The 19,176-nt window shown below is 51.0% G+C and overlaps 1 protein-coding gene across 1 annotated transcript in view; it reads right to left on the bottom strand.

Moving 5' to 3' along the window:
- The window catches only part of PAK4 (p21 (RAC1) activated kinase 4), a 50,457-nt gene extending 41,239 nt beyond the window's left edge, over nucleotides 1–9,218 (bottom strand). The window contains exon 1 of the mRNA XM_004388152.1: nucleotides 9,079–9,218. The gene's annotated coding sequence lies outside the window, so the exon portion shown is untranslated. The remainder of the gene's footprint in view (nucleotides 1–9,078) is intronic.
- Nucleotides 9,219–19,176: the final 9,958 nt, after the last annotated feature.

Genomic DNA, 19,176 nt, shown 5'->3' with positions numbered 1-19,176 from the left:
CCACACGATGGATCTCCCAGACAAAACGCTCACAGCAGCCAGACACGAGCAAGTACACAGGGTAGGATTCCATTTACAGCAAGTTCAGCAGTGGGCAAAACACCGTCACAGAACTGAGAGCAGCGTGCTTAGGTGGTCAAAACCCTCAGGAAAAGCAAGGACACAAGGACTGCCCAAGCCAGGAGGTGACTGCCATCTTGGGGTCCTGATCCAGAGGGGGCTGCGGGGGGCTGGAGGGGCTGTGTTATCTGTCTTCCCCTAGGTGGTGAAGTGTTCGTTTACCTTCCAACTATCGGCTAAACTGACACGGGCTTCGTTCACTTTTCCAGGGACATACTACGCTCACAATGAAAGGTTTTAAAAAGTAACGGAGTTATAAATGCACACAAATATATACACAGGATTTCAGAATCAAATAATCTGTGCCAGGCCACGCTGGGAGATCTGGGAGGAAACGGGCTGTGGAGGCTTGGGCAGCCGAGGTCCTAGGGAGGTGGGCGAGGGCTGCCTGCATGGGGGCTCAGCGGGGGACGAGTCTGTGGAGGAGCTCAGCCCTCCAGCAGACCCCACAGGCCCAGCAGACCCACAGCCTGCAGGGGCCTACTTTCTCCCGGTTCCCAGTGCTGGCCAGGTTGGGCGGGAGGGGAGAGAAGCTTCCCACTGTGTGGGAGTGGCTGAAACTGGACTCGGAAAGCCAGGCCGAAACCACCACACAATGCCTCTTTATGAAGAGTTTCCAGGGCCAGGCTGGGCCGCCCAGGGGTGAGAGCCAAGACGGCAGGGAGGGAGGCCCCCACCTGTCAAGGTATTCCCCTCAAAAGCTCTGCTCAGCCCTGTCTGGAATGAAGACACAGTAGAAGGTGGGGGGGATGAAGAGCCTTCCACTTCCTCAGGCTTAGTTACGGCGGCAGCCGGGGTAGTGTGCCATAGTGGTTAGGGGCCAGACTCAGCAGCCAGGCCACCTGGGTCCAGATTCCAGCTCTGTTTGCTCTGTGACCCTGGGCAAGTCTTCTAGGTTAGCAATTTCTTCCCCTACGAAGGGCATAATAACATAACACCTACGTCTTGGGGTTGTTGGAAGAATTCAGCAAGTTCATGGAAAGCCCTTAGAACAAAGTCTATACTATGTATAATAACACCGCAACCACGAATGTTACCAGTTTGCAGTTCTTGAGCAATTACTCTGTATTTTGCCTGCAGAACATGCATTTACAGGCTCAAAACAACCCTACGAAGAAGTATCATCATCATTCCCATCTTACAGATGAGGAAACTGAGGCATAGAGAGGCGAAGTAACTTTTCCAAGGTCACACAGCTAGCAAATGGCCGAGCAGGGACAAGAAGCCGGACCATCTGGCTCCAGAGTCTGTACCCTCGACCTCCGCTGAGTCAGACAGGTTACAAGCTCCAGACTGGGGCCAGGCAGGCCTGGGCTGGAGTCCTGGATCTGCCACTTGCTTGCGTGTGCCTCAGTTTCCCCTTCTCGGGGAAAGTAGTGGTATCATGACCAGACAGCTCCCAGAAAAGGCAATCCAGATGGCTGTCAATAAACACAAAGCTGCTCCACTTTACTCATTCAAAGCACAACCACCACGAGGACCGCCAGTCACCTACCTGACTGGCAAGGGCCAAAGCATCAGACGACACCTCGGCCATGCCGCCCAGGGTATGAGGAAAGCCTGGGGCCACCAGACACTGGGGGCGGGAGTGTCCACTGGCCCAATCTCTCTGGAAGGTCAGGACACTCCACCAGAGTTAACACAACCCACTCCTACACGTGCGTCCACAGCTACAGTCACACGCGTGTGCAGCCCTGCGTGGAGGCGGGGAGACCGGAGTGGCCTGAATGTCTGCGCGCAGGGAGCACCACACCGCCATGTGGACTCTCTCGGTCGATGCAAAGCTGAAAACGCAAGTGGCAGGGCAGAACACAAACCTGGTACATCTGCCCCATTTGTGTAGAAACACAAAAAAAGTGGAGGAGAACTCATGCAGTCTGTAAATGAACAAACGTGCCAAGAAAGAAACCACAGGAAGCAGGAAGAACGGCCATCTCTGGGAGGGGGGACCAAGTTGGGGACACAGTGTCCTTGCCACTGTGTACCTATTCATGCCGTGTGCACTTTTTCAACGATTATTTAGGGGAATAGGTAATACGTGCACCCAAAACAAAAATGTGCCTCCTTAAAATTAAAATTCAAGAAAAGAAAAATGAGATTAATAACACCTCCTCCTCGGGGACCCTGGGAAGAGGCCGGATGGCGATCATGCGCGTAAAGCAGCCGTCCTGGTGCCCGGCCCACCGGAGCCACTGTACCGCCAGGAGCGGGGTCATTAAGACACAGACAGGAGCGGGGCAGGCAGAGAGGAAACTGACCCAGAGGAGGGCAGGGAGACTGGGTCTGCTCAGAGGAAGACGTCTAACACCAAGAGCTCACCCGGCCAGGCAGCCTGCTGAGCACTTTACCCGCGTGATCTCCTCAAAGCCTCCTAGGAGCCCTGAGAGGTAGCTCCTATAGCCCCCATTTAACAGGCGAGGAAGGCAGGGCCCAGGGAGGTTGTCTCTCTTCCCTAGTGGTTCCCCCGCCCCCGCTAGGGGGCGCCAGGATGAGGGACTCTGTGGACCCTGTGGCCCTGCAGCAGAGTTCCCAGTGCCCCTGAGGTCAACAGTGGAGCACCTCCCGCCCTGGGGAAGGTCAGGGCAGGAGCTGAGGGCCCCAGGAGACAGGCGGCAGAAAGCGGTGGCTTCTACTGCATCCGCCACAGCTGGCTCCCCTGGGACCTGGGAGAGTTCCCCTTCTGACCCTCTCTGCCCCACCCCCCGGCAAAAACTTGCTGTGGGCCAAGGCATCTGGCAGACAATAAGCCCCAGCCCCGGATGGGTGGCTGGGGTGGGAAGGGTCCCATTTCCCTGGCCACAACTGGGAAGGAGACTGCATCCTGCTGGCAGCCTGCAGCCGTCAGGCTCGGGTGATGGGAGAAACAGCTGCTGGGGACACCCCAGCCCAGCGTCTGGCCAGGAAGTCTGGCTACTGTGAGCCAGCAGGACAGGGAGGGAGGAGGACATGGACCAAAAAGGGAAAGAGGGTACTGGAGATGCTGAGGGAGGCGGGGACCCAGCGCCCAGAAACCACTCGGGTCGAGCACACCCTATGGAACTTTCGTCTCAAGAGGAGCTGCTAAGAATCCCTGGACAGGAAGCAGCTCGTCGTATCAAAGCCACCTCCAAATCACTGAAGGGCAGCCATGATGAGCAGTGACGCTGGAGTCCTACTGCCCGGGGTTCAAATCCTGCCTCAGCCACTTGTCTGCAGCGTGACCTCAGGCAAGTCATGCGCCTCTCTGGGGCTCAGTGTTCCCACCAATAAAATGGGAATGATAAAGCACCTACTCATGGGTTGTTGTGAAGGTTTAATGAGTTTATATGGGTAAAGTAGTCAGAACCTTGGCTGGCACACAGGACAGTCCTCCCTCACGGCCTGGTCCTATCCACCTTCTCCCGCTTAGACCATCAGAGCAGCCTCCTCATAGGTCTCCCTGCTGAAGTGCCTCGCTCTATTCCCTACACAGCAGACTGAGCCATCTTTATAAAAGAGAAACCAGATGTTTAAGAGCCTCCAGTGACTTCCCACTACACACAGTGAAATCCACACTCCCTACCTCAGCCTGTCAGTCTCTGAGCTACCTGCCACATCCTCCCCCATCTCTCCCACTTATCCCCTACTCAGCCACACTGATGTTCCTTCAACACCCCAAGATCATTCTGACCTCAGGGCCTTTGCACTTCTGTACCCACTACCTACTCTACATTTTCCATCTCCTTTCTCAGCCTGGCTCACTCCTCCAGGAAGCCCTCACTGACTCTGCAGGTTGGTCAGGCCCCTTTGCTGGGTTTCCACAGACACCTGCGCTTCCCCCATCCTGGCTCCGACCCTGTGCCCGTGTCTCCCCTGTCCAGGCCCTGACCTTTCTGGGTTGTCACTGTCTGGGGGACGAGTCTGTCTCCCTCACTGTACTAAACTCCACGAGGGCAAGGCCAGGGTTGTGTGGAGACTGACAGTCACGTTCCCAAAAGAATGTAACAAGCTTTTGCCTGTCCCTTTCCAAGCTTAATCTCCTCCTTGCCTGCCTACTTCCTGAGGAGATCCAAGTGAGTCCAGTTTCCTTTCCCAACTGTCAGGCCTGGGAGCTGCCCTGCAAGGAGAGCCAGGTCAAAGCTGCGGTCGTTCTCCTGGAGGCTCTGGAGGGCAGAGGTCTAAGCCCCTCCCAGCCTACTCCTCTGAGCATGGGGGCTCAGTGGTGCCAGACCCTGGCTGAGCCCGTCCGTGAACCACCTCCCCGACTGTTCCCAACCAGGCCGGGGAGTCCCTAAGACCTTCCACCTCATGGCTAGGTAAACCCTTCCAGCGAGGGCCACAAACTTGCCCAAGACAGAGGTGGAGCGAAGGGACTCCCAAGCCCTGCTGGGAAGCACGGTGGTACAGCGGCTTAGGAGAGCAATTTGGCAACATCTAGGAAAGGGGTTAGCAGTGATTGTGGGGACAGCACAGGACCGGGCAGTGTTTCGTTCTGTCGTACACAGGGTCACTACGAGTTAGCAGCACCTACCAACAACAGGAAAGGGGCAAGGTCCAGCATTTCCACTGCAAGGGATATGCCCCAGACTCTGGCCATAGTACTCAAGGAAACATACTCTAGAACATTCATCACAGCGCTGTCCGTTACAGTCTCCAACCAAAAAGCACCTAAAAGGCCGCCAGAAGGAGACTGGATAAGTCCTGTGTGGTTCAATCACTAAAAGAAATACTCAACAGCAGGGACAATGAATGGCCTGCCTTAGCCCTACACACGGCCACATGGAGGAATAGCCAAACTCTAACGATGAACAAAAAAACAAGTTGCCAAAGGACATGTTTAGCATAACAGCATTTACGTGAACTGCAAGAATCGTGATTAACCCTGGCTGGACATGAGAATCACCTGGGGAGCTTTCAAAGCGCTGATGCCTGGCCCCCACCCCAGACCAAAGGAATCAGAATCCCTATGAGCAGGGCCTGGTCAGCAGCATTTCTTTAAAACTCTCCCGATGATTCCAGTGTGTCATGAGGGTTGAGACCTCTTGCTCTACTGTTTATGAATGCATTCAAAGGCAGAAAAAGCAGGAAAACCTGCAGCAGAACGATGAACACCAGATCCAGGGCAGTGGCTACCACTGGAAGGGAGGGAGGGGAAAGGAAGTGGGGAAAGGTTCTTCTCGGCCTTTCCAGGCTGGGCACTGGATGCGTGGGTATTTCGTTATATTGAAAGATCTACTCTCTCACTGCATTAAATGAATCATAAAGAAAAGAAAAAAACGGCAAATGAGAAATCACTTGCCCAAGGTCCCATGGCTGGTAAATGATGGGGCAGGGACGTGAACACAGGTCTCCAATGCAAAGCCCTATCTCTCCTTATCTGGCCCAAGCCCTGAAGCACTGAGCGAGCTGGCACAGGAGGTTCTGAGGTGGCCTGCCCGCTCACTGACCATGCAGACCCAGTGGAGCTGGGCAGCTGCCAGAGGAAGTGAGGAGGCAGGAGGAAAGAGAGGACCCTCACCATCTCTGAGATGGCCCCTGGGTGGCCGCTTCCCACCTCCATAGTGGTCCCCAGGCCCACCTCTGCCTTTGGAAACTACACCTCCCCAACTCTCAGACCACATGGTCCAGCTGGGCAAGTGCCTGGCCTGGCCAATTGGAGCTCTTCATTCCCTGCCCCCAAAAGAGTCCACCCAGGGGACAGCACTGGGGCCACTGGAGAAGGGGGATCGGGCCAGCTGTGCTCCCGGTGAGAGCCAACCAGAGGAAAGCAGAGCCCAGAGGCGGAGTCAGGCAGACTCCGGAGAACTCTCGTGCCCGGATCGAACTCCACCTGAAGCCATTACCCATCAGCACTGACTTGAGCCAGCTGAAGCTGGGTTTTCTGTCACCAGCGCACAGAGCAGTCCTGACTGAGATCGCTCCCCACTGCTGGGGCTAGGCTCGGCTTCCGAGGAGACCCCTGCTCACCCTTGATGAATACTGTTACTCGGCTGGACAAGCCATCTCCCCACCCCAGCTTCTCACCTCTGGCCTTTCCTGCCCAACTGCCTGATGAGACGCACAGGTAGGGGTTAGAGACAGGCACACATACCTCAACTCCCCCAGATCAGACAGACGGACAGAGAAATCAGGGACTCAGTCTGCCTCAGGCAGAGGAACATTCTGCCCAGGTGGTAGCGGCAGCAGCATAGAGGCTAATGCTTAGATGGCGGCTGCGTGCCAGCCGGGGCCAGGCCCTCCACGGACATCCACACTCTGCATCCTCAGCAATTCTACGAGGCAGCCATGCTCATGATTCCCACCTTGCAGAGAAGGAAACTGAAGCACAGAAACTTCAGTTAAGCAACTTGCCCACAGACACACAGCCTGTGAGGATGGAGCTGGGGTGTGAACACAGCATCCCTGCTCTAGTCGCCTTTCTGAGCCACCCCCAATACCGCCACACAGAGCTCCACACACACAGGGCAGCTACTCCTCCCGCCCCCATCCCCACTGCCCTCCAAGGCTAAGCACCCCAGCGGTCTTACCCTGACCCCCCAAGGCTACATGCTGCTACAGGCCCTCGACTCTGCACCTGTTCCCTGACTGCCACTCACACCCAGGGCATTTGCACATGCTGTTCCCTCTGCCAGAGGTACCTTTCCCAGCCCTCCTCCTCACCTTTCAGAGCTTCCCCAGGGGACATACATGCTTTTAGAACAGGATCTGGCACCCTGTAAGTGCTCTACGAGTGTTTACTATTATTGCCACTATTTGTGGGAGGGGGTCTCCTCTTCCCAGCAAGAAAAACCTTTGACCTCTCTCCTGCATACCCCCCTCCCCCAGGGAATGGCCCTCTCCTGGCTCCCTGAACACGCCCTTGTCACCATCTGTTAGGCTGAAACCGTGTCTGGTACCAGTCTGCGCCCATCACGGGACACCGAGAACACTCTGAGACCAGAGACTGAGTCTTGTCCGCTGTGCAGTGCCAGCACCCAGCAGGGCCCAACATCCTACCACCAGCTACAGAGCACCCTCCGTGTGCCAGGCAGGGCTTCAGGCCGGGATTCAGGGAAAGAACAAGGCTGAAAAAGTCCCTGCCTTCCCTGGGCCCACATTCCAGCAGGGGAGGCCAACGGCTGACCTAATGCCCAAGGTAAGGAGGCGGGGAAGGGCTGGGAGGAAACAAGACAATGAGGTAAAGGGTGTCTGAGGGCTGACAGAGCTGGGTGGTCAGGGCCCGGCTGTGAGGGAGACCAGAGGGGGCAGGGCGGGGAAAGGACTCCAAGCAGAGGGAAGAGGAAGGTCAAAGACCTGGGGGAGGCATAAGCCTGCAGAGCTGAAGAACAGCAAAGAGGCTGGTGTGGCTGGGCCATGGGGTGGGACAGGGAGAGCCGCAGGAGGTGAGGTGATTGAGGGCCACAGGGAGAGTCTGGGGCTTTAAGAACAGAGAATACCTGGCTCTGCGTGGGTCACCACCCAGGGACACCTCTCTCAACCAGAAGCCCATGAGACTCACTTGGGCCATCCACAATGCTCTCTGGGCCACCCACAAACACCCACCCACTCCTGCTCCCCACAGGCCCATGGGAACTTGCTCCTCCCAGATCACACCCTTCCACAGAGGCCAGACAATCCGTTCCTGCCCCAGGAGGGAGTGGCCCAGCCCTGCCCAGCCCCCTGCTTCCAGGAACAAATGTACAGGCAATCTACGATGTGGCAGTGTGTCAACGGGAAGCAGGAGCTCTGGAGTCATCCAGATCCAGGTTCCAATCTGCCTTTGCTACTAGCAGAAGCCCTCGGACCCTCACTTTTACCATGTGTAAAATGGGTCTAACCCTAGTGCCCACTTGACAGGACTGTAGTAGGGATGGAATGGGACCAGGCACACGGGGCACTGAACACAGTGCCTGACACAGAGTTGCCCTCATTAAACATTAACCATTCGAGAGGCAGAGAAGCACAGAAGAACTCTCGGGCCAGAACTCCAGAGTTCGAATCCCAGGCCCACAACTTATGCACTGGGTAGCAGTGTTCTCGTTAGATGCCATAGAGTCGGTTCCAACTCGCAGCGACCCCGTGTACAACAGCACAAAACACTACCCGGTCCTGCACCATCCTCACAATCGTTGCTATGTTGGAGCCCACTGTTGCAGCCACCGTGTCCATCCGTTTCACTGAGGGTCTTCCTCCTTTTCGTGACCCTCTACTCTACCAAGCATGATGTCCTTCTCCAGGGACTGGTCTCTCCTGATAACATGTTCAAAGTACATGAGACTAGGTGGCTTTGGGCAAATCACTTAACTTCTCTGACCGTCAGTTTCCTCATCTTAAAATGGGAATAATAACACCAAACCTATAAGGCTGTAGTGAGGATTATATATGAGTTAATATATGCAAAGCATTTACAACGCGATCTGGCACCTGTAAGGGCTTTATGAGTGTTCGCTGTTATTATCTGTATTTGTGGGAGGGGGGCTCTTCTTCCAGGAAATACCTCTGACCTCTCTCCAGAATGTCCCCCTCCCCCATATGCCCCACTTGGGTTTTAACTTTTAACCCTTGGGGCCATCTGTCCGCCCTTCGGATTCTGACCTCTGCCCTTTCTGGGCCACATTCCACTTTTTATCCCGTAAAAGACGGCCCCCAACCTAAATCTCATTCATCAGCTCCAACCCATCACCGTCCTAGGTTTGATTTCTGGCCCTCGCAGCTGCACTCTCCCGTCACATCATTAACTTTGACCCTTTTTTGAGGCTCACCGACCCCCTCGAAAGCGCCCCCACTTCAAATTTCGAACTTTGTGCTCCCCTTCGCCACGCCCCCTTAGCTATACAGTTTGACCTCCGACCTCCCTTACACCTCCCTCCCCTCAGCGTTGACCCCCAACCCCTTCGACGCGACCGTTCCCTCCAGGAGCGAACTTTGACCCCGACGGACCCGCCGGCCCCCACGCTTATAAGCGTTCTCCCACAGCTCTGTCCGGCCTCCCCCAATCCTCGCCGGGACCGTTTATCCTACAGACTCGGCCTCGCAATCGTTCGCGGCCTACCTGCTCGGCCCTGAACTCCGCGCCTTCGCGCCGCGCTCAGCTCTTTTGGGCCGCCGCCACCGCGGCCACTGCCGCCGCCATATTGAATACCCAACGAACATCCGGGGCTTCCCCCCCCCCCCACCGCCCACCAGTCCCCATAGCAACGGGGCCGACCGGGCAGGGGGCAGGGCCCGCGCAGGGGCGGAGCTGGGAGCCCGGCTGGGCCCGCTGCGGCTTCTGATTGGTGCATATTGTCCAATCGGAGGCCTGCAGGCGGAAAATGCCAAGCCGGGATTGGAAAATTTGGAAAGAGTGGCTGGCTCCCGGCCCAGCCTGGATCTTAAAGGGGAAATAACTATTTTCTTGTAACATCCGTCCCGTCTTGGCTCAAAGAGTTAGGGGGTGGAACACGGTGATAGATAATAATTGCCAGAAACAACTCTTGAGCGCTTACTGTGTGGCAGGCACCAGGCTTAGTGCTTTACCTGCATTTTCGACCAGAATACTCGTAACAACCCTATTGTATTAGTTATACCTATTTTACAGATAAATAAACTGAGGCTTAGAGGACTGGATTAGCTGGCTAAGAATCTCAGAAGTATATGATGAGTTTTGAACGATTGTCTAAGCCAGAGAACCCGACTCGGGAACCAAGACGCTATTTGAGCTTCATCTTTATATATATATATATCTTTGTGTACATATATAAATATATATCAAAATCCGTTGCTATCAAGTCGATTCCGACTCATACCGACCCTGTAGAACAGAGTAGAACTGCCCTGTAGAGTTTCTAAGGAGCGCCTGGTGGATTCGAACTGCCTACCTTTTGGTTAGAAGCTGTAGCACTTAATCACTGCACCACATATATATGTGTATATGTATATACATATATACACATGTAAGTTTTAAAAAATTATTAATTGATCAAAAAAACTGGAAAATATAAAAAATATATAAACTCAGTAAACTCAGACATCGTCTTCTATGACCTGACCCTCTGGGCTCCAGCCTCCTTAATCTTCCTGGAAAATATCAGGTACTCTCCCACCTCAGAATCATTGCATTGGCTGTTCCTTCTGCCTGGAACATACTCTTCTCCCAGCTATCCCCATGTCTCCCTCCTTCACCTTTTTCAGGAATTTACTCAACTTTTACCTTCTCAGTGAGACTGTCCCTGCCCACCCTATCTAAAATGGCAAACATCCCCCTTGCATGCTGCCAAACCCCTTATCTTGTCTGCCTTTTCTTATTTTTTGTGGCTCTGATCACGTCCTAATTCACTGGATACTTAGCTAATGGCATTTATTATTCATGGGTAGTCTCCCTGCTGGAATGTCAGCTCCATGAGAGCACGGATTTTTGCCTATCGGCATGCGAAAGCTGGCGATGAATAAGGAAGGCAGAAGAACTGATGCCTTTGAATTATGGTGTTGGCCAAGAAAGAAGTACAGCCAGAACGCTCGTTAGAAGCAAGGATGGCGAGACTTTGTCTCATGTATTTTGGACATGTTATCAGGAGGGACCAGTCCCTGGAGAAGGACATCATGCTTGGTAGGGTAGAGGGTCAGCGAAAAAGAGGAAGACCCTCAACGAGATGGACTGACACAGTGGCTGCAAAGATGGGCTCAAACACAGCGACGATTGTGAGGATGGCGCCGGCAGGGGCAGTTTCTTTCTGTGGTATGTAGGGTCGCTATGAGGCGGGACCGACTCCATGGCACCTAACAACATTGGCATGAAGATGCTCCGTAAACTTTTGTTGAGTGGATGGTTGGATAAGTTGTAATTCCACCTCATCAGATCCTCTTGGTGCCATCCGCAGCCAGTCATGGGAATGGTGCAGGACCGGGCAGCATTTCCTTCCGTTGTGCGTGGGGTCACCATGAGTCAGGGGCGACCCGACAGCAGCTAACTCTACAGCAACAACAGACGTACTCTTAAATGTTTGCTGCATCTCTCCTACCCCAGTACAATCCAGCACATAAAACCAAACAAAACAACCCCAAACCAGTTGCCGTGGAGTCCATTTCAATCGCGGCACTCCCTAGGCAGCAGATTGCCAGGCTTTTTCTTCTGAGGTGCCTCTGGATGGGTTCAAACCGCCAGCCTTTCAGTGAGGAGTCAAGTGCTTAACTGTGCCACCCAGAACTCTAGCACGTACCTGAAACCCATTGCCGTCGAGTCGATTCCAACTCAACCACCCTGTAGGACAGAGTAGAACTGCCCAATAGGGTTTCCAAGGCTGTAATCTTTATGGAAGCAGACTGCCACATTTTTCTCCTGAGGAGCGGCTGGGGGGCCGAACCGCCAACCTCTCCATTAACAGCCGAGTTCTTAACCACTGTGCCACCAGGGCTCCTGCTCTAGCACATAGTAGGCTTTTAATAAACACAGTAGGCTTTTAATAAACGTCTGTGAAGCAATGAGTGAATAACTGCATGAGTCATATTTTCTTTACATTTACCTGACCTCCCCTTTTTAAAAAAGGGACTAGAGTCACATATGTATAAAGAATTTCATATCTTTTAAAACAATGTTAGAAATATCACCAGGATCTTTCTATGTCATTAAGTATGCTTCAAGAACATTAGTTTGAATGGCTGCATAAGATGCCACCCTATCAATAAATTCTAACTTGTTTAACCGCTCTCTCTTGTTAAGCATCTAAGCTGTGATACATATTTTGCTATTATAAATAATCCTCCGCCCATCAAAAAAAAAGAACAAAAAAATCCAGGCAGCTAAATATTTCTGTCCCACAGGGTTTCCAAGGAGCGGCTGGTGGATTCAAACTGCTGACCTTCTGGTTAGCAGCCCAACTCTCAACCACTACACCACCAGGGCTCCTAAATATTTCCACACATCTCTAATTATTTCCTTGGAATTAAAAAAAACCCTTTGCCGTTGAGTCAATTGCAACTCATAACGACCCTATAGCAGAGTAGAAGTGCCCCATAGGGTTTCCAAGGAGCCACTGGTGGATTTGAACTGCGGACCTTTAGGTTAGTAGCTGAGCTCTTAACTACTGCGCCACCGGGGCTCCTACAGATTATCACAAATGGAACTGCTGGGGACTTCAAAGGGAATGTACATCTCTAAAATTTAATAATAGTAACAGTTTCCATGTTTCCGGCGTTTGCGTGTGCCAGGCATGGTGCAAAGCTGTGAAATTTTAACAACCAAAAACCCGTTGCCGTCGAGTCAATTCTGACTCACGGCGACACTATAGGACAGGGTAGAACCTCCCCATAGGGTTTCCCAAGGAGCGGCTAGTGGATTCAAACTGCGAACTTTTTGGTTAGAAGCCGTAGCTCTTAACCACTACGCCACCAGGGCTATGATTATCCCCATTTTACAAATGAGGAAACTGAGGCTTTAGAGACATAGCTTAACTTGCTCAAAGTTGCACACACTGATGGCGTAGGAAATTAAACCAAACCCATTGCCGTCGAGTTGATTCTGACTCACCACTGCACCACCAGGGCTCCAGGGATCAAACTCAGCTTTAGCGTCCGTCCACTGCCCTCACTAACTGCCCTATGCCGCCTCCTCATGGCCTGGAACACACATTGCCGAGCTGCGCTGCAGGGAGCCAATTCATACTCCCATTAGCTTTCAGAGAGCGTGCCCTTTAAAGCACCCTCACCAGCGTTAAGCATTCTCCATTTTAAAAAAGCAAGGCCAATGTCTGAGATGACGGCCCCTTATTCAGCTCACAGTGATAGGAGGAGGGCTAGATGCAGCCTTTACCTCTTTAAAGGCCCTCACAGACTGCAGAGGTGTTAGGCGCTAGAGCCCACAAATAGGGAAGTCCCCTTATAACTTAGCTAGGGACCCTAGTTAGAGATCATACCCCTAGAACAATCCCGGTGACAGACCTCGTCCCAAGGGCTTCTTCAGCGTCATCAATCAGGTCCCAAAAAAGCCTCCTAAAGGGGGCTTCCTGAAAAGGGTGGTGGGAAGGTGGAAACAGGAAGGGAGGAGAGGATGGAGGCAGTTTTGACCACATAAACAGTATGAAGCTCAGTACATCAAGAAAAAAAGCAAGTTGCAATACGTGGCTGACAAGCAAAGTTTTGTTCATCATATGTAAAAAGCATTTACAAATCAATATGAAAGATAAACATACAACAGGAAAACTGGCAAAGGACATGAACAAGAACGAAAAAAAAACAAATGGACGATAAATAAGAATAAAAAGGAGTTGGTGAGCAAGAAATTAATGAAATAGATATTATACTGTTTGTTGTTTGGCTCTCAGAAAAATATTTTTAAGTACTATAATCAGTGCTAATTACAATGTAAGACAACTTACCCCACTTGTGGGGTTGTGATCTGGAACAGCCTTTTGGTAACATGCATCAGGCAACTTAATACTGTCTACCCTCTGATACAGGAGCCCTGGTGGCTCAGTGGTTAAAGTACTCATCTGCTCACTGAAAGGTCAGTGGTTTAAACCCACCAGCCATGCCACAGGGGAAAGATGTGGCAGTCTGCTTCTGTAAAGATTTACAGCTTTGGAAACCCTATGGGGGAGTCCTACTCTGTCCTACAGGGTTGCTATGAGTCAGAATCAACTCAAGGCAGTAGGTTTTCTGGTTTGAATCCTTTGATACAGGAGCCCTAGTTGTGCAGAGGTTAAACAGTTGGCTGCTAACTGAAAGGTAGGTGGTTCAAACCCACCAGCCACTCTGTGGGAGAAAGATGGGGCAGTCTGCTTCTGTAAAGATTACAGCCTTAGGAACCCTATGTGAGCAGGTCTATTCTGTCTATAGGACCGCTGTGAGTCAGAATCAACTCAACGGCAATTGGTTTACCCTTTGATTCTATTTCTAGGAATTGGTCTTAAAGAAAAAGAAAGATATAGACAAAATGCTACTTGAGTAAGAATTTTTTTTTACCATTGTTTTAAATTACGAACGTATCATAATTTTTCCAATTTTTTCCACTGCTCTCTATGCCAGACCCACTCTAAACACTTTACCTCCATGCTCTTATCTAATTTTCACCATATATCTATAAGATGGGATCCATAGCCCCATTTTACAGATGAGGAAACTGAGGTGTGGGGCTAGGATAGGAAGTGGCACCAAGTCCCACTGCTTGCAAGCAACTCTGCTAGGATTGTAGCCAGGAAGTCTGACTTCAAAGATGATACTCTTAAGAACTGCTCAAATTCATTCAATAAATACACTCGTTGAGTGCCTACCGGGTGCCAAGCATGATGAACAATAATAAAAGCGAACATTGAAGGACTAAGGTGCGCCTGACCCAAGCCATGGTGTTTTCAATCGCCTCATATGCATGCGAAAGCTGGACAATGAATAAGGAAGACCGAAAAAGAATTGAAGCCTCTGAATTGCAGTGTTGGTAAAGAATATTGAATATACCATGGACTGCCAGAAGAACGGACAGATTTGTCTTGGAGGAAGTACAACCAGAGTGCTCCTTAGAAGAGAGAATGGCAAGACTTTGTTTCACATGCTTTGGGCATGTTATCAGGAGGGATCAGTCCCTGGAGAAGGACATCATGCCTGGTAAAGTGGAGGGTCAGGGAAAAAGAGGAAGACCTTCAAGGAGATGGATTGACACAGTGGCTGCAACAATGGGCTCAAGCATAACAATGACTGTGAGCATGGCGCAGGGCCAGGAGTGTTTTGTTCTGTTGTACACAGGGTTGCTATGAGTCAGAACCCACTCGACAGCACCTAACAACAACATTTATTTCGTAAGCATTTTCTATGTAGCAGGCCCTGTGTATTAACTCATCTAATCCCCACAACAACCCTATGACGTATGCATTATTGTTACCCTCATTCCCTCATTCTACAAATTTGGAAAGTGAGGCAGAGGGAGGTTAAGTAACTTCTCCAAAATCACACAGGCAGCCTGGCTTCCGGGCCTGGGCTCCTAACCACTTCTCTTACTTTTCAGAGAACAGTTGCTTGAGAGATAGATAATAAACACATGAACAAATAAATAATATAACACAAAATGAGGTGATGAGCAGAGCTAGAAAGAAAAATTCCGTGCCATAGGATACATCTGTGCAGCCACAAAAGGAACATGGAGGACAGAGGATCCGCTCAAGGGAAAGGAAAATGTATATTCACCCAATGGCTTGTATAGGAATGTTCAGAGCAGCTGTCTTCATGATCAATAAAAACTGGAAACAACCCAAAACATGCATCAACTAGTGAATGAGTAAACTCACTGTGGTCCATACATTCCATGTACTGCTACTCAGCAATAAAAAGGAAGGAATTATTGATCAGGGCAACAACACGGGCGAATTGCAAATGTATTAGGCTGGGTGAAAGACGTCTGTCTTGAAAGTCTACAATTCATCACCAAAAACCAGATCCGTTACCTTCTAGTCAATCCCGACTGATGGGGACTCCATGTGTTACAGAGTCGAACTGTCTGTCCCACAGGGTCTTCTTGGCTGTAGTCTTTACAGAAGCAGATTACCAGGCCTTTCTTCCACAGTGCCACTGGATGGGTTTAAACCACCAACCGTTACGTTGGTAGCCCAACGCAAACCATCTGTGCCACCCAGGAGCCTGTTCTGTTTATGTGATTGTGTGCCATCGAGTCGATTCCAGCTCATCATGGGAGCTGATCTCCAGGACTTTTCTCCTGATGAGCAGCTAGTGGCACCGGTAGGACAGCTGCCCCATAGAATTTCCAAGGGAGCAGCTGGCAGACTTGAACTGCCGACCTGTTTGTTAGTAGCCATTGCTCTTAACCACTGTGCCACCAGGGCTCCATTCTATTCATTAAAAAAAAAAAAGAAAAAGCCTAAACCCAGACTGAGCGACCCTGTAAGACAGAGAACTGCCCCATAGGGTTTCCAAGGAGTGGCTGGTGGATTCAGACTGCTGACCTTTGGGTTAGCAGCCCAACTCTTAACCACTGCGCCACAGGGCTCCATTCAGCATCACAGCAACACACAAACCTTCACTGACAGACGGTGGCTGTGAATCAGGTGCCTTGGCCAGTGTCATGGATTGAATTGTGTCCCCCAAAAATATGTATCAACTTGGTTAGGCCATGATTCCCAGTACTGTGTGGTTGTCCTCCATTTTGTGACTGTAATTTTATGTTAAAGAGGATTAGGGTGGGATTGTAACACCCTTACTCAGGTCACATCCCTGATCCAATGTAAAGCGAGTTTCCCTGGAGTGTGGCCTGCACCACCTTTTATCTTACAAGAGATAAAACGGAAGGGAAGCAAGCATGGGGGGTGGGGGGCGGGAGCCTCAGACCACCAAGAAAGACGCATTGGGAGCAGAGCGCATCCTTTGGACCCAGGGCTCCTGCATGGAGAAGCTCCTAGTCCAGGGGAAGATTGATGACAAGGACCTTCCTCCAGAGCCAACAGAGAGAGAAAGCCTTCCCCTGGAGCTGACGCCCTGAATTTGGACTTCTAACCTCCTAGAGAGTGAGAGAATAAATTTCTCTGTTAAAGCCATCCACTTGTGATATTTATGTTATAGCAGCAGTAGGTGACCAAGACACCGTCAAAAGCCTTGCTCAACTTGGCCTCCCAGAAGCCTCAGGGTCTCCAGCCCTGCAGCCTGTAAGCTCCTGTGTGTATGACATATCACTGGTGTCACGATCGGCTGTACCTGCCTGTCTCCCGTGCACCCCGCGATGGGAGCTCCCCAAGGGCAGGGCCTTTGTCTGGTTCACCTAAATCACCGTCCTTCCAGCCGTTCGTTACGCTCTCTCTGCGACAGGTGCTGTGCTAAGCATCTTACACCTATTTATCATTCCTTCCTTTCTTCAACTAATGTTTATTGAGTGTTTGCTGTATGCCAGGTACTAGGGCTACAGGGATGAACAGAACCTGCGGAATTCCCTGGGCCTGGGAGCTCATATTCTAAAGGAGGAGACCAAAGATAGATAAACACGTAGCTGTAGAGTAGGTCACGTGACCTAAGTGCTTCGAAGGAAAACAAAGCAGGGAAGGGGGTTGGAAGGTGTGGGGTATGGGGGTGAGGGACGGAGGTGCTGTTTGAAATACGGTGATCAAAGAAAGCCTCACTGAGAAGGTGACATTGAGCCGAGACGTGAAGGAGAGAGGGAGGGGACCATGCAGACCCCAGGGGAACAGAGTTCCACAGCAGAGGGAGCTGCCAGGACAAATGAAGGAGGGCAGCCTGATATATTTGAGGAGGCCCATGTGGCTAAAGGAGCCTGGTGGCTCAGTGGTTAAGAGCTTGGCTGTTAACCAAAAGGTCAGCCATTCGAATCCACCAGCTGCTCCTTGGAAGCCCATTGGGGACGTTCTACTCTGTCCTATAGGGTTGCTATGAGTTGGAATCAACTCGATGGCAATGGGTTTGGTTTTTTTTTTTTTGGATGTGGTTGGAGGAGCCCAGGTGGCGCAATGGTTGTGTTCCTCTGCTGTCTTAGTCATCTAGTGCTGCTCTAACAGAAATACCACAAGTGGATGGATGGCTTTAACAAACAGAAATGTATTCTCTCACAGTCTAGTAGGCTACAAGTCCAAGTTCAGCTCCAGGGAAGGCTTTCTCTGCCTGCTGTGGAAGAAAGAAGGTCCGTGTCATCAGTCTTCCCTTGGTCTGGGAGCTTCTCTGCGCAGGAACCTCAGGTCCAAAGGATGCGCTCTGCTCCCAGCGCTGCTTTCTTGGTGATGTGAGGTTCCCATGTCTCTCTGCTCGCTTCTGTCTTTTGTATCTCAAAAGAGATTAGTTTAAGCCACTATCTAATCTTGTAGACCTCATCAATATAACTGCTGCTAATCCATTTTATTACTTCACAGTGCTAGAGTTTACAACACGTAAGGAAATCACATCAGATTACAAAATGGTACATAATCATACAATACTGGGAATCATGACCTAGCCAAGTTGACAGATATTTTGGGGAGACACAATTCAATCCATGACAGCTACTAACCAAAAGGTTCACAGTTCGAATCCACCAGCCGCTCCTTGGAAACCCTATGGGGCATTTCTCCTCTGTCCTATAGGCTCGCTATGAATCAGAATCCACTTGATCGCAACAGGTTTGGTTTTGTGGTTATGTGGCTGGAGCAGAGCGAGCGAGGGGGGTGAGTGGTGGGAGATGAGGGTAGGGAGGTGACAGAGGCAGGTCACGTGAGGCCACGTGGGCCACAGAGAGGACTCTGGCTTTTCCGCTGAGTGACGGGAGCGGCAAGACGACTGGGAGCAAGATAGGGATGTGACCTGACTCAGGTGTTCACAGGGTTCCCTGGCTGCTTGAGGGGAACAGACTGTGGGCAGGAGTGGGAGCGGGGAGGCCAGGGAGGTGCTGCTGTGATGGTCCAGGCAGGAGATGAGGGTGAACAGGATGGGGGGCAGGAGGGGTTGGTGGCAGGAGAAGTAGACAGATTCTAGGTGGATTTTAAAGGAACAGCCAACAGAATATACCAGCAAATTGAATGTGGGGCATGAGAAAAAGAAGGAGTCAAGGATGACACCAAGGCTTTCAACCTCATTTAATCCCCAGGGCAACCCCCCCAAAGCATTATCATCCTATGTTACAGCTAAAGAAACAGAGGTTCAGACAGGGCTGGGGACACTCACATGGGAAGGGCCGGAGCTGGGATTTGAACCGTATCTGTCTGGCTCCTGAGTCCCTGGGTGGTGCAGGTGGTTAATGTGCTCTCTGCTAACGAAAACGCTGGAGGTTCAAGTTCACCCAGAGGTACCTTGGAAGAAAGGCCTGGTGATCTACTTCCGAAAAATCAGCCATTGAAAACCCTGTGGAGCACGGATCTGCCCTACCTATGGAGACATCTCGATAGCAACTGGGTTTGTTCTTTCTTTTTTTTTTTTTAGTATGAAACTATTTTTATAATATTAAAAACCAAACAAAACTAAATATACTGCATATATATTGCATATGGATACTAACATATATGGAGAAATTATTAAACCATCAACAAAGAACAAGGGAAGAAGAAACGCAAAAATCATGTTAGGTGCTATGGGGATGCTGAGCAGGTAATAAAATGGACTAAAAACAGCATCATAACGACACGTAATGTATTCTAGCTCTTGAGTTGTGTGGTAGAGTTACAGGTTTTG

The sequence above is a fragment of the Trichechus manatus genome, unplaced genomic scaffold (assembly GCF_000243295.1).
Source record: "Trichechus manatus latirostris isolate Lorelei unplaced genomic scaffold, TriManLat1.0 scaffold00207, whole genome shotgun sequence".
In the NCBI taxonomy this organism is placed as follows: domain Eukaryota; kingdom Metazoa; phylum Chordata; class Mammalia; order Sirenia; family Trichechidae; genus Trichechus; species Trichechus manatus.
This window is presented reverse-complemented; position numbering and strand designations above follow the sequence as displayed.